The following is a 15,932-nucleotide window of genomic DNA, read 5'->3' on the forward strand; positions in this document are numbered from 1 at the left end:
TTTTTATTACCTCTGGCCACTTTGAATGTGCATCCACCGCAATTAAAAACATCGAGTCCATAAAGGGACCAGCAAAATCAATGTGCACCCTTTGCCATGGAGATGAGGGCCACTCCCATGGATGTAGAGGGGCTTGTGGTGGGGCGTTTTGGACCTTCTGGCATCCTGTACAGCTCTTGGTCATCTCTTCGATTTCTCTATCGATTCCCGGCCACCACACAAACGCTCTGGCTAAGTTCTTCATTTTTACCCCTCCCAGATGACCCTCATGAAGCTCATTGAGCACTCTATCCTTCAATTTGGGTGGAATTACTACTCTGGATCCACACATCAAGGTTCCTCTGCACACTGACAGCTGTTCTCTTCTCGGCGAGAATGCTGGCAGCAGTGGTTCGCCATGTGCTGGCCATCCCTTCACCGTTAAATCATAGACCCAGGAGAGCGTCGGGTCATTTCGTGTTTCCTTTTCTATGTTTGCATTCGTCACAGGGAAACATTCGACTATAGTCGAGTGGAATAACTCCACTGGATCCACTGCCAGTTCTTCTTCCACCGTCGGCAATGGTAGGCGCGACAATCCATCAGCATTCCCATGCTGTTTAGTTCCTTTGTACTCGATGTCATATTGGTGTGCCCCTAGGAAAAGGGACCACCTCTGTAGCCGTTGTGCCGTCATTATCGGTACGCCCTTCTGAGGGTTGAAAATGGAGACGGGAGGTTGATGATCAGTTAGTAGAGTAAATTTCTGACCATGCAGGGAGTGATTGAACTTCTTCACCCCCCACACCAGGCTGAGGGCCTCTCTGTCAATCTGGGCGTAGTTACGCTTGGCTGAAGTTAACGAGCGTGACGCAAAAGCTATCGGCCTCTCTGAACCATCAAGAAATTTATGTGACAGTACCGCCCCAACACCGTAGGGAGACGCATCACACGCCAGTCTTATCGGTAGTGATGGGTTGTAGTGAGCCAATACTTCTCTTGAAGTGATTAGGTCCTTACTCTTCTGAAAGGCCCGCTTACATTCATCGCTCCATTTCCATGCTACTCCAGTTCGTAGTAGGGCGTTCAGTGGATGCAGAATTGTGGACAAATTCGGCAAAAACTTCTGGTAGTAATTCACCAATCCGAGGAATGACCTCAGTTGCGACACATTTTCAGGCGCTGGAGCCTTAACTACCGCTTCAATTTTGTCAGGGGACTTATGCAACCCCTCTTCATCAATCACCTGGCCACAATACGATATCTGTTTCTTAAAAAACTCGCACTTACTGCGATTGGCTCGTAGCCCATGTTTACGTAGTCTAGTGAGCACCTGCTCTAGGTTGGCAAGGTGTTCACTGTCATCTTCACCTGTCACTAGGATGTCGTCTAAGTAACACGGAGTCCCCGGAATCCCTTGCAGGACTTGTTCCATCGCTCTTTGCCATATCGCCGGAGCTGATGCTACTCCGAATACCAGTCGATTATACTGGTAAAGACCTTTGTGAGTGTTTATCGTGAGATACTTCCTAGAGGATTCTTCAACCTCCATCTGCAAATATGCTTGTGCTAGGTCAATTTTTGTAAAACACTTCCCTCCAGATAATGAGGCGAAGATATCTTCTATCCTTGGAAGAGGATATTGTACTGTGTGAAGGACTGGGTTCACAGTCACCTTGAAGTCCCCACAGATGCGAACCTTCCTTGGCTCCTCAGACTTATTGTTTAACGTTTTCTTCATGACAGGAATGATGGGTGTCGCCCACTCGCTCCAGTCTACCTTAGATAACATGCCTGCCTTCTCCAGATTCTCCAGCTCTGCCTCGACGGCTGGGCGAATTGCATATGGTACCGGTCTTGCTTTGAAAAACTTGGGAATTGCATTCTCCTCTATTTTTATCGAGGCGGTTACGCCTTTAAGAGTGCCCAGTTCTTGTTGAAATACCTCTTTGGCGTCAGCTAAGATTGTTGACAATCGTCCAGGAGTGACGTCGTCATCCTTTTTACCAGCCACCGTCAGTGCCTGAATGGAGTGCCAGTCTAAACTTATCTTTCTGATCCATTCACGTCCCAATAACGGTGGTCCACCATCTTGCAGAATGTAGAGATACAATTTCCGTATTTTCTTGCCGTTGTATTCGACAGGCACCCTTATTTTTCCTCTGGGGTATACTTTTTGCCCCGTATACGTCCTCAAGACAATGGATGTCTCTCTCAAGGGTATGTGTGAGAATAGCCGCTCGTAGTCTCGTCGATTCATGACAGTTAGAGCTGATCCTGTATCCAATTCCATTTTGACTTGGGACCCTGCTATCGTGAGGGTGACCCAAATGGTTCGGTGATCCTCTTTTGCGATTACGTTGTGAAGTTTGAGACAGCTTAGTCTCTTGTTCCCGGATTCACTATTGCTCATCTGGTCTTCGGAACTACTGTCCGTCATCTTTTGTACTTTCCTGTACGGTTCCTTAGTAGCCTTTTTGTTGTCGTTGGTCTTCTTCCCAGACCTGCAAACTCGTGCAATGTGTCCCATCTTTCCGCATTGCCTGCATATTTTGTCCTTGGACCAGCAGTCCTTCTGGTCATGGTTTGTTCTGCCGCAGCGATAACATTTTGCAAATCCGTGTCATATTCCTGTGGCTTTTGTTGTATTTTCGCAGCTCCCCTTGCTGCTGCTTCGTACGATACTGCCACGCTGAAAGCCTTATCTAGCGTCAGCTCTTTCTCTGAGAGTAACCTCTTCTGGGTTCCTTCACTCAGGAGTCCACAGACAAATTTGTCCCGTAAGGTATCTGCCAGTCCTGCTCCGAACTGGCAGTGCTTTGATAGCTTGCATAGTTCCGTAAGGTAATCAGCATTGCTCTCATTTTTATGCTGATTTCTCCTGTGGAATTTAAATCTTTCTGCTATCAGCAGTGGTGTAGGATTTAGGTGTTCCAGTAGGATAGCAACAATTTCGTTAAAACTCTTCGCCTTCGGTTTGGCTGGAGTAATCAGGTCCCGCAATAGGCCGTACGTTCTTGCGCCCATTAAATTTAGCAATACCGATGCCTTTTTCTCATCGGCTATTTCGTTTGCCTCGCAATATACCTCGACTCTTTCCACATACGTGGTCCAGTCTTCTATTGCATTATCGAAGGCAGTGATATCACCAGTCTTTGGCATCTTGAAAATCTAAGATGGCGCCTCCTGCGCTTTGCCTTCGTCCCCGATGGATCAAAATGGCACCTCCCGCGCTTTCCCGCCGCTGCCAACGCTGTAGCTGGCGATTATATTTATTTTACTATCCTGTAATGGCGACGCCCTATGGTCTTCACGTCTCCCCGATCGCTGCTGCCAACGCCGCTCTCCGTGGTATTTTTATTTTTCTATCGCGCTTCAATATTTGCTCCGTTAATTGAAGAACCGTTCCCGTCGTGGAGCGGACCCTCTGGGACACTTCCCTCCCTCTTCTTGGGTCCGAACGCTGCCCGGCTGCGAAGCACCGGCCGCGCCCTGTGCGCTCCACCCTCTCTCTGCTTCCCGACTCGCTGCCCGGCCCCGTTGCAGAGCCACCCGATCGAGCTCTAGCCCGCCACAGCCCAGGAAGGATCAGTGCACTACCTGCCACCAGCCCGATCAGTCTGTGGTTTCCCAGCTAGAGACCAAGCCTGGCTCTCGACAGTCTCTCCTGCACTTTTCAATTCGATGATTTGGAGGGCGGTTGCCCACGGTCGACGCCCGTTTCTCGAGTTTCTTTGGATTTTTTTTTTTTCTTTCTTCTGGCTTCGACCTTCAATAACGTCGTCTGAGGTGCTGCCAAGTTGCAGGTAAGTTCGTTTCTTACTCGTCGCCAGTATTATGTCCGTGTATAATTGAGACACAGACTGCAGGAGTTGATTATAACAAATCTTTACTGAATGGAGACAATCTGGAAACTGAAACTACAGAAGCCTGCTAGGGCCTTTTATACAGGGGTGGTCACTGCCGGTACTGCAGTCTGAGACCAGTTATTCCCTTAAAGGTACATACACAACAGTAGTAGTTTTGATTAAGGAAAATATTAGTGCTAAAAAGAGAATGTCCTTTAGGGACCAAAGGCAGAATCTATTTGGCTGGAGTTAAGAAACAATAAATGAGCTATCAACGCCACATGGTGTATATTATAGGCCACCAAATAGTGGGAAAGAGATAGAGGAGCAGATTTACAGGGAAATTACTGAGGTGCATGAACAATAGAGTAGTAATAATGGGAGACTTTAACTACTCCAATATTGAATGGGGCAGTGATTCTATTAAGGGCAGAGAGGGGGAAGAATTTCTGAAGTGTGTTCAGTGGAACTTTCTTGATTAGTATGTTTCCTGCCCAATGAGGAAGGAGGCATTTCTGGATCTAGTCCTCGGGAATGAAATGGGTCAAGTGGAGAATGTCACAGTGGGGGAGCATCTCGGGAATAATGATCATCGTATCATAATTTTAGATTAGTTATGGAGAAGGACAAGAAGCAATTTAGAATAAAAATACTTAACTGGACAAAGGGCAAATTGAAGAGGGATCTGGTAAATTGGAGTCAAAGACTGGCAGGCAGAAATGTAATGGAGCATTGGATGGCATTTAAAGAGGAGATGGTTTGCTTTCGGTCTAGGTACATTCCCACTCGGGGTGGGGAAGTGGGGGCAACCAAAGCCAGAGCTCACTGGATGATGAAGGAGTTAGATAGTAGGATGAAGCAGAAAAAGGGGACCGTATGACAGATGTCAGCTTGATAATACAAGGGAGAATCAGGCTGAATATAAAAAGCACAGAGAAGAAAAAAAGGAAATAAGAGGGGCAAAGACACAGCACGAGAATAGATTGACAGCTAACATAAAAGGGAATCCAAAGGTCTTCTGTAGGCATATTAACAGTAAAAGGGTTGTCAGAGGAGCAGTGGGGCCAATTAGGGACCAAAATGGAGATCTATTAGTGGAGACAGAAGGCATGACTGAGGTACTAAATGAGTACTATGCATAGGTGTTTACCAAGGAAGAGGACTTTGCCAAAGCTCATAGAATCATAGAATGGTTACAGGATGGAAGGCGGCCATTTGGCCCTTTGAGCCTGTGCCAGCTCTCTGCAAGAGCACTTCAGCTAGTCCCACTCCCTCGCCCTTTCCCCATAGCCCTGCAAATGATTTTTCCTTCAGGTACTTATCCAACTCTCTTTGAAAGCCGTGATTGAGTCTGCCTCCACCATCCTTTCAGGCAGTGCATTCCAGATCCTAACCAATCGCTGCGTAAAAAGTTTTTTCTTATGTCACCTTTGGCTCTTTTGCCAATCACCTTAAATCTGTGTACTCTGGTTCTTGACCCTTCTGCCAATGGGAACAGTTTCTCTCTATCTACTCTGTCTAGACCCCTCATGATTTTGAACACTGCTATCAAATCTCTCACTCTTCTCTGCTCTGAGGAGAACAACCCCAGCTTCTCCAGTCTATCCACATAACTGAAGTCCCTCATCCCTGGAATCATTCTCGTAAATCTTTTCTGCACCGTCTCTAAGGCCTTCACATCCTTCCTAAAGCGCGGTGCCCAAAATTAGACACAATACTCCAGTTGAGGCTGAACCAGTGTTTTATACAAGTTCGTCATAATTTCCACTCTTTTGTACTCTATATCTCTATTTATGAAGCCCAGGATCCCATAAGCTTTTTTAACTGCTTTCTCAACCTGCCCTGCCACCTTCAACGATTTGTGCACATCGTACAGGTCTCTCTGTTCATGAACCCCCTTTAGGATTGTATCCTTTAGTTTATGTAGTGTATGTACCTTTAAGGGGAGAACTACTTTTTACAGCTCCTGTATACTGTAGTACCGGCAGTGACCACACCTGTATATAAACCCTGAATAGTGATCTGTACAATTAGTTCTAGAGTAACCCTCATTCAGTAAACACCTGTTGTACCGTTTCTCCTGCAGTCTGTGTCTTATTATACACAGACACAACATTGGCGACGAGCAGATTCGAACCTACCTGCAACTCTGCATCACCTCCCAGGGATTCGCTCCTGGAGAACAGTGGAAGGAGGTCGAGTCCAGAAGCACGGGCGTCGACCACGGGCAACCGCCCAGTCATCCAGCGGAGATTTGAGCATCGCAGGGGAGGCGGTCGAGAGCCAGGCTTGGCTTTCCAGTCACGGTGGTCCAGCGAAACGGGCTGGCAACAGGTACTGCGCAGACCCTTCCCGGACAGCGGTGGCTAGAGCCGACCAAGCGGCACAGAAAAAGGCCGAGCAGCGTCGACGGGGGAGAGAGGGCAGAGCGCACAGGGCGCAGCCGGTGTTCAGGACCGAGCGGCGTCAACGGGGGAAGAGAGGCGAGAGAGAGAGCAGAGCGCAGCCGGTGTTCAAGGGCCGAGCAGCGTCAACGGGGGAGAGAGGCGCGCAGGAAAACGCGAGGCATTGCCATTGCCACGAGGTCCACAGAGCGCGGCATTGGCAGCAACGCACGAAACCCACAGGGCCTCGCCATTTGCCACGAGGACCGCAGAGAGCGGCGTTGGCAGCAGCGCGGGAGACACCATTTTAAGCCGCAGCGGGGAAGAAAGGAAAGCGCGGGAGACACCATTTTAAACCGCAGCGGGGAAGAAAGGAAAGCGCGGGAGACGCCATTTTAAGCCAGTCTAACCACACCCAAAAATGCCGAAGAGTGGCAGTATCACAGCGTTCGACAATGAAGTCGAAGATTGGACGACATATGTCGAACGCATAGAAGTATACTGCAAGGTGAATGAAGTGCCAGATGACAAGAAAGCGCTGGTATTGTTGAATTCAATGGGTGCAAAAACGTATGGCTTACTACGAAACCTAGTAACCCCAGAGAAGCCAGTAGAAAAGGATTTTGAAAACATAGTGTCAATCCTACAAGACCACTTAAACCCCACACCGCTGCTGATAGCAGAAAGATTTAAGTTTCACAAAAGGAACCAGCATAAAGATGAAAGTAATGCTGAGTATTTAACGGAACTGTGCAAGCTATCGAAACACTGCCAGTTTGGAACAGGACTAGCAGATACTTTAAGGGACAAGTTTGTGTGTGGGCTTCAAAGTGAAGGAACCCAGAAACAGCTTCTATCAGAAAAGGATCTTATGCTGGACAAGGCTTTCAGCATTGCAGTATCACACGAAGCAGCAGCACGGGGCGCTGCAGAGATACAACGGAGACCGCAAGAATATGGCACAAATGAAATGTCATACGGAACAGTGAAGTGCTATCGCTGCGGCAGAACAACACACGACCATAATGATTGCTGGTTCAAGGACAAAGTGTGCAGACAGTGTGGAAAAGTAGGACACATAGCAAGAGTCTGCAGGTCGGGAAAGAAAACCAGCAGCAAGAAATCTCCACAGGAGAAGTACAAGAAGGTACATAAGGTGACGGAGAGTAGTTCAGACGAACAGAAGAGTGATACAGACTCCGGAAGCAAGGAGCTGGGTTGTCTGAAACGACATAATGTGATCAAAACGGAGGATCACCAAACTATTTGGGTCACGCTCAAGATAGCAGGAGTCCAAGTGAAAATGGAATTGGACACAGGATCAGCCCTAACAGTCATAAACCGAAGGGACTACAAGCGGCTATTCTCACATATACCCTTGAGAGATACAAAGATTGTCTTGAAGACGTACACGGGGCAAAAAGTCTACCCCAAAGGAAAAATAAGGGTGAACGTTATATATAAACGGCAAGGAAACACCAAAAATGGACCTATATGTATTGCCAGATGGAGGACCACCACTACTAGGATGTGAATGGATCCGGAAGATACAGCTAGATTGGCATTCCATACAAGCACTGACTGTAGATGCCAAAAAGGATGACGACGTCACACCTGGACGACTGTCAAAAATGCTAACTGACGCACAAGAAGTGTTCCAGCAGGGACTCGGAACACTAAAAGGCATAACAGCGACGATCAAAAAAGAGGAAAATGCAAGCCCAAAGTTTTTTTTTTTTTTTTTTTTTTTTTTTTAAGGCCAAATAGTTTGGTGATCTTCCGTTTTGATCACATTATGTCGTTTCATGACTTGGAGGGGAAATTGGAGGTGGTGGTGTCCCCATGCGCCTACTGCCCTTGTCCTTCTCGGTGGAAGAGGTCGCGGGTTTGGGAGGTGCTGCCGAAGAAGCCTTAGCGAGTTGCTGCAGTGCATCCTCCAGTCTGAAAAACAACCGTTCACCACTGCTCTCTGTTTCCCGTCACTTAGCCAATTTCGTATCCATGCTGCCACTGTCCCTTTTATTACATGGACTTCAACTTTGCTGGCAAGACTATTATGTGGTACTTTATCGAATGCCTTTTGGAAATCCATGTACACCACGGCAACTGCATTGCCCTCATCAACCGTCTCTGTTACCTCATCAAAAAACTCGATCAAGTTGGTTAAATTAACCCACACTTGTCCAGGTGACTGTTAATTTTGTCCATGATTATGGTTTATAAAACTTCCCCACTACTGAGGTTAAACTGACTGGCCTATAGTTGCTGAGTTTATCTTTACACCCTTTTTTGAACAAGGGTGTAACATTTGCAGTTCTCCAGTCCTCTGGCACCATCCCCGTTTCTAAGGAGGATTTGAAGATTATGGCCAATACCTCCGCAATTTCTTCCTTCACTTCCCTCAGCATCCTAGGATGCATCCCATCGGGTCCTGGTGACTTATCTACTTTAAGTACAGCCAGCCTTTCTAGTACCTCCCTCTATCAATTTTTATCCCATCCAGTATCTCTGCTACCTCCTCCTTCACTGTGTCTATGGCAGCATCTTCTTCCTTGGTGAAGACAGATGCAAAGTACTCATTTAGCACCTCCGCTATGCCCTCTGCCTCCATGTGTAGGTCTCCTTTTTGGTCGCTAACTGGCCCCATCCCTCCTCTTACTAACCTTTTACTATTTATATGCCTATGGAAGACTTTTGGATTACCTTTTATGTTAGCTGCCATTCTATTCTCATACCCTCTCTTTGCCCCTCTTATTTTTTTTTCACTTTTCCTTTGAACTTTCGATATTTAGCCTAATTCTCAGCTGTATTCTCGACCTGACATTTGTCATACATGCTCTTTTTCTGCTTCATCTTACTCTCTATCTCTTTCGTCATCCAGGGAGCTCTGACTTTAGTTGTCCTACCTTCCCCCTAGTGGGAATTTACCTCGACTGTACCCGAACACCTCCTCATTAAAGGCAGCCCATTTGTTCCGTTGCATTTTTGCCTGCCAATCTTTGATTCCAATTTACCCGGGCCAGATCCGTTCTCATCCCACTGAAATTGGCCTTCCTCCAATTAAGTATTTTTACTCTAGATTGCCCCCTGTCCTTTTCCATAGCTAATCTAAACCTTATGATACTCTGATCACTGTTTCCTAAATGTTCACCTACTGACACTTGGTTCACTTGACCTACCTCATTCCCCAGAACCAGATCCAGCAATGCCTCCTTCCTCGTTGGGCCGGAAACCTACTGATCCAGAAAGTTCTCCTGAACACGCTTCAGAAATTCTTCCCACTCTCTGCCCTTTACACTATTACGATCCCGGTCTATATTAGGATAGTTGAAGTCCCCCATTATCACTGCTCTATAGTTATTGCATTTCTCTAATTTCTCTGCAAATTTGCTCCTCCATATTTTTCCCACTAGTTGGTGGTCTATAAAATACACCTAGTAGTGTAACGTCACCTCTATTATTTCTTAACGCTAGCCATATAGATTCTGTCCTTGACCCCTCCAGGACATCCTCTCTCTCCAGCACTGTAACATTCTCCTTAACCAATACTGTCACACCACCTCCTATCTTTCCTGAACTCCTATCTTTCCTGAACACTTTATATCCAGGAATATTTAATACCCAAACCTGCCCCTTTTTGAGCCAGGTCTCCATTATTGCCACGACATCATATTCCCTACAGTACAGTAAACAAGGAGGTTGTCGGGATACTGGATGAGATCAAATAGATAAAGAGGAAATAATAGAAAGTCTGGCAGCACTTAAAGTAGATAACTCACCTCGTCCAGGTGGGATGCATCCTAGGTTGCTGAGGGAAGTAAGGGTAGAAATTGTGGAGGTGCTGGCCACAATTTTCCAATCCTCCTTAGATATGGGGTGGTGCCAGAGGACTGGAGGATTGCAATTGTTACACCATTGTTCAAAAAAAGGGAAAAGGATAAACCTGGCAATTACAGGCCAGTCAGTTTAACATCGGTGGTGGGGAAGCTTTTAGAAACAATAATCCGGGAGGAAATTAACAGCCACGTGGACAAGCATGGGTTAAGAGTCAGTACGGATCTGTTAAAGACAAATCATGTTTGACTAACTTGTTTACTTTTTTTGATGAGGTAACAGAGAGGGTGGATGAGGGCAGTGTAGTTGCTGTTGTGCATATGGATGTTCAAAAGGCGTTTGATAAAGTACCACATGGCTTGTTAGCAAAATTAAAGCCTATGAGATAAAAGGGGCAGTAGCAGCATGGATACAAAATTGGCTATGGAATAGAAAATAGAGAATTGTGATGAATGGCTGTTTTTCGGACTGGAGGGAGGTATACAGTGGTGTTCCCCAGGGTTCAGTACTAGGACCACTGCTGTTTTTGGTATACATTAATAACTTGAAATTGGGGGACATGGGGCACAATTTTGAAATTTGTAGATAACACGAAACTTGGAAGTGTAGTAAACAGTAAGGAATAGACTTCAAGGAGGACATAGACAGGCTGGTGGAATGGGCAGACACATGGCAGATGAAATTCAATGCCGAAAAATGTGAGGTGATATATTTTGGTAAGAAGAATGAGGAGAGGCCATACATACGAAATGGTACAAATTTAAAAGGGAGTGCAAGAACAGAGAGACCCGGCGGTGTTCGTGCACAAATCTTTGAAGGCGGCAGGACAGTTTAACAAAGCAGTTAAAAAACCATATGTGATCCTGGGCTTTATAAATAGAGGCATGGAGTACAAAAGCTAGGAAGTTATGCTAAATCTATATAAAACACTAGTTCGGCCCCAGCTGGAGTATTGTGTCCAATTCTGGGCACCACACTTTAGGAAGAATGTGAAGGCTTTGGAGAGGGTACAGAAGAGATTTTCTAGAATGGTTCCAAGGATGAGGGATTACAGTTACGTGGATAGATTGGAGAAGCTGGGGTTGTTCTCCTTAGAGCAGAGAAGGCTAAGAGGAGATTTGATAGAGATGTTGAAAATCATGAATGGGTTGAAATAGAGTAAATAAAGAGAAACTGTTTCCAATGGCTGAAAAGTCGATAACCAGAGGGTACAGATCTATGGCGATTGGCGTAAGAACCAGAGGCGACATGAGGAAAAAATCTTTTTACGCAAGGAGTGATTAGGATTTGGAATGCATTTCCTGATAGGGTGGTGGAAACAGATTCAATAGTAGCTTTCAAAAGGGAATTTGGATAAATACTTGAAGGAGAAAAAGTTGCAGGGATATGGGGAAAGAGCGGGGGAATGGGACGAACGGATTACTCTTCGAAAGAGTCAGCACAGACTCGATGGGCTGAATGGCCTCCTTCTGTGCTGTACTATCCTGTGATTTTATGTAAAGTATTTACTCAGACTGGAGGAAGCTGGGAGGTGGTGTTCCATTCACGCCACAAGTGCCAGGCAATGACTATCCCCAACAAGTGAGTGTCTTAACCACCGCCCCTTGACAGTCAACGGCATTACCATCACTGAATCCCCCACCATCAACATCCTGGGGGTCACTATTGACCAGAAACTTAACTAGACCAGCCACATAAATACTGTGGCTACAAGAGCAGGTCAGAGGCTGGGTATTCTGCAGCAAGTGTCTCACCTTCTGACTCCCCAAAGCCATTCCACCATCTACAAGGCACAAGTCAGGAGTGTGATGGAGTATTCTCCACTTGCCTGGATGAGTGCAGCTCCAACAACACACAAGCTCGACACAATCCAGGACAAAGCAGCCCACTTGATTGGCACCCCATCCACCACCTTAAATATTCACTCCCTCCATCACTGGCGTACCGTGGCTGCAGTGTGTACCATCTACAAGATGCACTGCAGCCACTCACCAAGGCTTCTTCGACAGCACCTCCCAAACCTGCGACCTCCACCACCTAGAAGAACAAGGGCAGCTAGCGCATGGGAACACCATCACCTCCAAGTTCCCCTCCAAGTCACACACCATCCTGACTTGGAAATATATCACCATTCCTTCATCGTCGCTTGGTGAAAATCCCGGAACTCCCTCCTTAACAGCACCATGGGAATACCTTCACCAGAAGGACTGCAACGGTTCAAGAAGGTGGCTCACCACCACCTTCTCAAGTGCAATTAGGGATGGGCAATAAATGCTGGCCTTGCTTGTGACGCCCACATCCCATGAACGAATAAAAAAACCCACAACCATCTTCCTTTGAGCTAGGTATGTCTGGAGCGGAGTGGTCCTGGCGGAACCCAAACTGAGCATTGGCGAGTAGGTTATTGGTGAGGCACATGGGATTGGGGGTAAGGTATTGACTTGGATAGAGAACTGGTTGGCAGGCAGAAAGCAAAGAGTTGGAATAAACGGGTCTTTTTCCGAGTGGCAGGCAGTGACTAGTGGGGTACCGCAGGGATCGGTCCTTGGACCCCAGCTATTCACAATATATATTAATGATCTAGACAAGGGAACTAGATGTAATAGCTCCAAGTTTGCAGACGACACGAAGTTGGGTGGGCGTGTGTGCTGTGAGGAGGATGCCGAGGAACTACAGGATGATTTGGACAGGTTGGGTGATTGGGCAGAAGCATGGCAGATGCAATATAACGTGGATAAATGCGAGGTTATCCACTTTGGTGTCAAAAACAGGAAGGCAGATTATTATCTGAATGGCAATAGATTGGGAGAAGGGGAAGTGCAACAAGACCTGGGTGTCCTTGTGCACCAGTCGCTGAAGGTAAGCATGCAGGTGCAGCAGGCGGTTAAGAAGGCAAATGGTATGTTGGCCTTCGTAGCAAGAGGGTTTGAGTACAGGAACAAGGATGTCTTGCTGCAGTTGTACAGGGCCTTGGCGAGACCACATCTTGTATTGTGTGCAGTTTTGGTCGCCTTATCTGAGGAAGGATGTTCTTGCCATGGAGGGAGTTCAGCGAAGATTCACCAGGCTGATACCTGGGATGGCAGGAATGACGTATGAGGAGAGATTGGGTCGATTGGGCTTATACTCGCTGGAATTTAGAAGAACGAGAGGGGATCTCATTGAAACTTATAAAATTCTGACAGGACTGGACAGACTAGATGCAGGAAGGATGTTCCTGATGGTCGGGGAGTCCATAACCATGGGTCACAGTCTAAGGATAAGGGGCAAGCCATTTAGGACAGAAACGAGGAGGAATGTGGATGATCAGCCATGATCGCATTGAATGGCGGAGCAGGCTTGAGGGGCCGAATGGCCTACTCCTGCTCCTATCTTCTATGCAAGTGATTGGTGAGCAAGTGCTGCTTGATAGCATTGTTGACACCATCTTCCATCACTTTGCTGATGATTGAGAGTAGACTGATGGGGTGGTAATTGGCCGGATTGGATTTGTCCTGCTTTTTGTGGACAGGACATACCTGGGCAATTTTCCACTTTGTCAGGTAGATTCTGCTTGTCCTTTGCAATGATGATACTGTTTTGCAGTTTACAGCAAAGGCACATTCATTACGTGCAGGTGACTGCTGGGTATTTGAAACCGTCAAAGTCTACATTGCCTGCTGCCACTCCTATATTGCCAGGGGAAGAAGCCAAGTGCAGATTCCTTGAAATGGTGATGCTGGAACATATTTGTGGATGTGGAAAGGTCAGTCAACTCCATGGAGCACAGTATGAATGAAGTATAGCTGCCATATAGGAATGCGTGATCCCCAGAGTAAGCCAACTGACTAGTACCATGGAGCAGGGGTTCTGCCAATTGCATGCTCAAGTTGCCTACTCAATCAGATGCACCACGTACAAGCTTAGAGCCTGCATTAACAGCTGCTTTTAATTTGAGAACCATAACAAGGCCAACTTCTACTCTTTGTGGAAAGATCAAGGAGCCTTGGAACGAATACATCAGCTGGTCCAGTGGCATAGGTCTTTGCTGATACTGTTCATACTCCTGTTCTCAGATTTGCAAAGCAGTGCCCATGCACAGAATGTCATGATTAGTGACACTTCTCTTTAATTGCCAATTAAGATGACAGTCATCAATTAGCTATCAATTTAACAAAAATTGACTCCTTTTAAAAAGGGGCACAAACAATAAACTCAAATTTATAATTAAAAAAAGAAAAAAACTTATCAAATTAAATCAGAAAGTTTTTGGCCACATTGACTATATACTCCAGTCCCTCCGGTGCCCATTGGTCACGGAAGGCCTCATGCGTACTTGCTGACACCGCATGCTCCCTCTCCAGGGACACCCAGGCACCTTGTGACACTTCTGTGCAGTCCAGAGTTGTGAGTCACTGTCTGGTTTGGACAGGTGCACTCTCACAAGGAAGGGCAACAAAATTCTCTTACTAGTCCTTCGTGCCTGTTTCCGAAGGAGCAGCCCTTCTTTATTCAACAGCTCTCTGGCTGCAACACATAAGCAGTACCTCAGAGAAAGACACACGAGTGAAAGTTGAGGCTGAGGAACAACATTTAAGAGTACACACCACACAAAGTGAACACAGAGTGTTCCTTTACTTTAAAAACAATGGTCGAGATTTTGTGCTTCAGCACTCCTGGCACATACCAGAAAATTCCAAACCCCAAGCTTATGATTTTGGGCCCTTGCCCCTGGAGAGCCAACTCCAGAGCACATTGCTAGTTGAACAAATTCAAGAATGCGCTCCTCCTGTGGGTACAAGGGCTCTCCCTGAAATGTTAGCCACCTCTACCAGACCCTGTCTGGCATTAATTGACATCTTGACCTACAACCATTAAATTGATGGCGAATTCATTTTAATACATCATCTTATGATGCACATTACACTTAGCAGACCCAAAATTCCTCAGGATACGCTCCTGGAAGTTACACTGGTATTGTGCCCAGCTAAGTCTGCGTGATCAGATCTGTAGGAGGGCATTTAATTAGCATAGGGCAGGCAGACGCAACTACACTCCCCACCATTTAAAACGGGTAGTCGCTCATATCGGCCAAAATGTGATAACCATTAGCCATTTGGATTAGCATCAATTTCAAAGTTGCCGGTATAGCGTCCGAAGTACTCCGTTTATTTTAGGCAGAAACAGCTGTGCTCAGTCACCTGTGATATTGTATGAGTGAAGTACGCATGAAAAACTGATGAATGCTTTTTAAAATATATTTATATTCAACAAAAATAACACTTCATGCACAATAATCCCAGTAGCCAAAATTTAGTGCTCCAATTAGGTGTTTGGGTTGCTTAAATGGTTGCCGTGGTAAGGTTGGTGCCATCATGCTATACTAGTTGTAAGATTTGCATATTGAATTATCATTGGCCCGCAGGCATCTGTAAGGACTATCTATTATATTCACATGTGATCACATGCTGAGTTGTCATTGGCCTGCAGGCATCTGTAAGGACTACTATTGTTTTGAAGACCCAGGCTAGGGGTCCTAATGCCAGGCTTTTCCCCAAGGTGCTGTATGAGTAAGATCACAGACCTAATGCTTAATAAAATAGTTAAACTGTAATACCCCATTGTAAAGTCTGTGGGTTGTTTAGTTAATTAATACACAGACTTCAAGAGTAACTTAAAACAGGACTTTACTATTCGAAGGTCAGGGCGAATCTGCCCAATAACTCCTGGCACAACACTTATATACTGGTGTGGTCACCGTCGGTATTACCGTATACAGAAGCCAAACAAAGTAGTGCCACACCTAAAATAGTTCTCTTAAAGGTGAACGGTTACATACAATAGTTCTCTTAAAGGTAGACGGGTACATACACTACACCCATTGTCCTGCAAGTTATTATTTTTGTAC

The sequence above is a fragment of the Somniosus microcephalus genome, chromosome 3, assembly GCF_052327205.1.
Source record: "Somniosus microcephalus isolate GS21.2 chromosome 3, FLI_Smic_1.0, whole genome shotgun sequence".
NCBI lineage: Eukaryota > Metazoa > Chordata > Chondrichthyes > Squaliformes > Somniosidae > Somniosus > Somniosus microcephalus.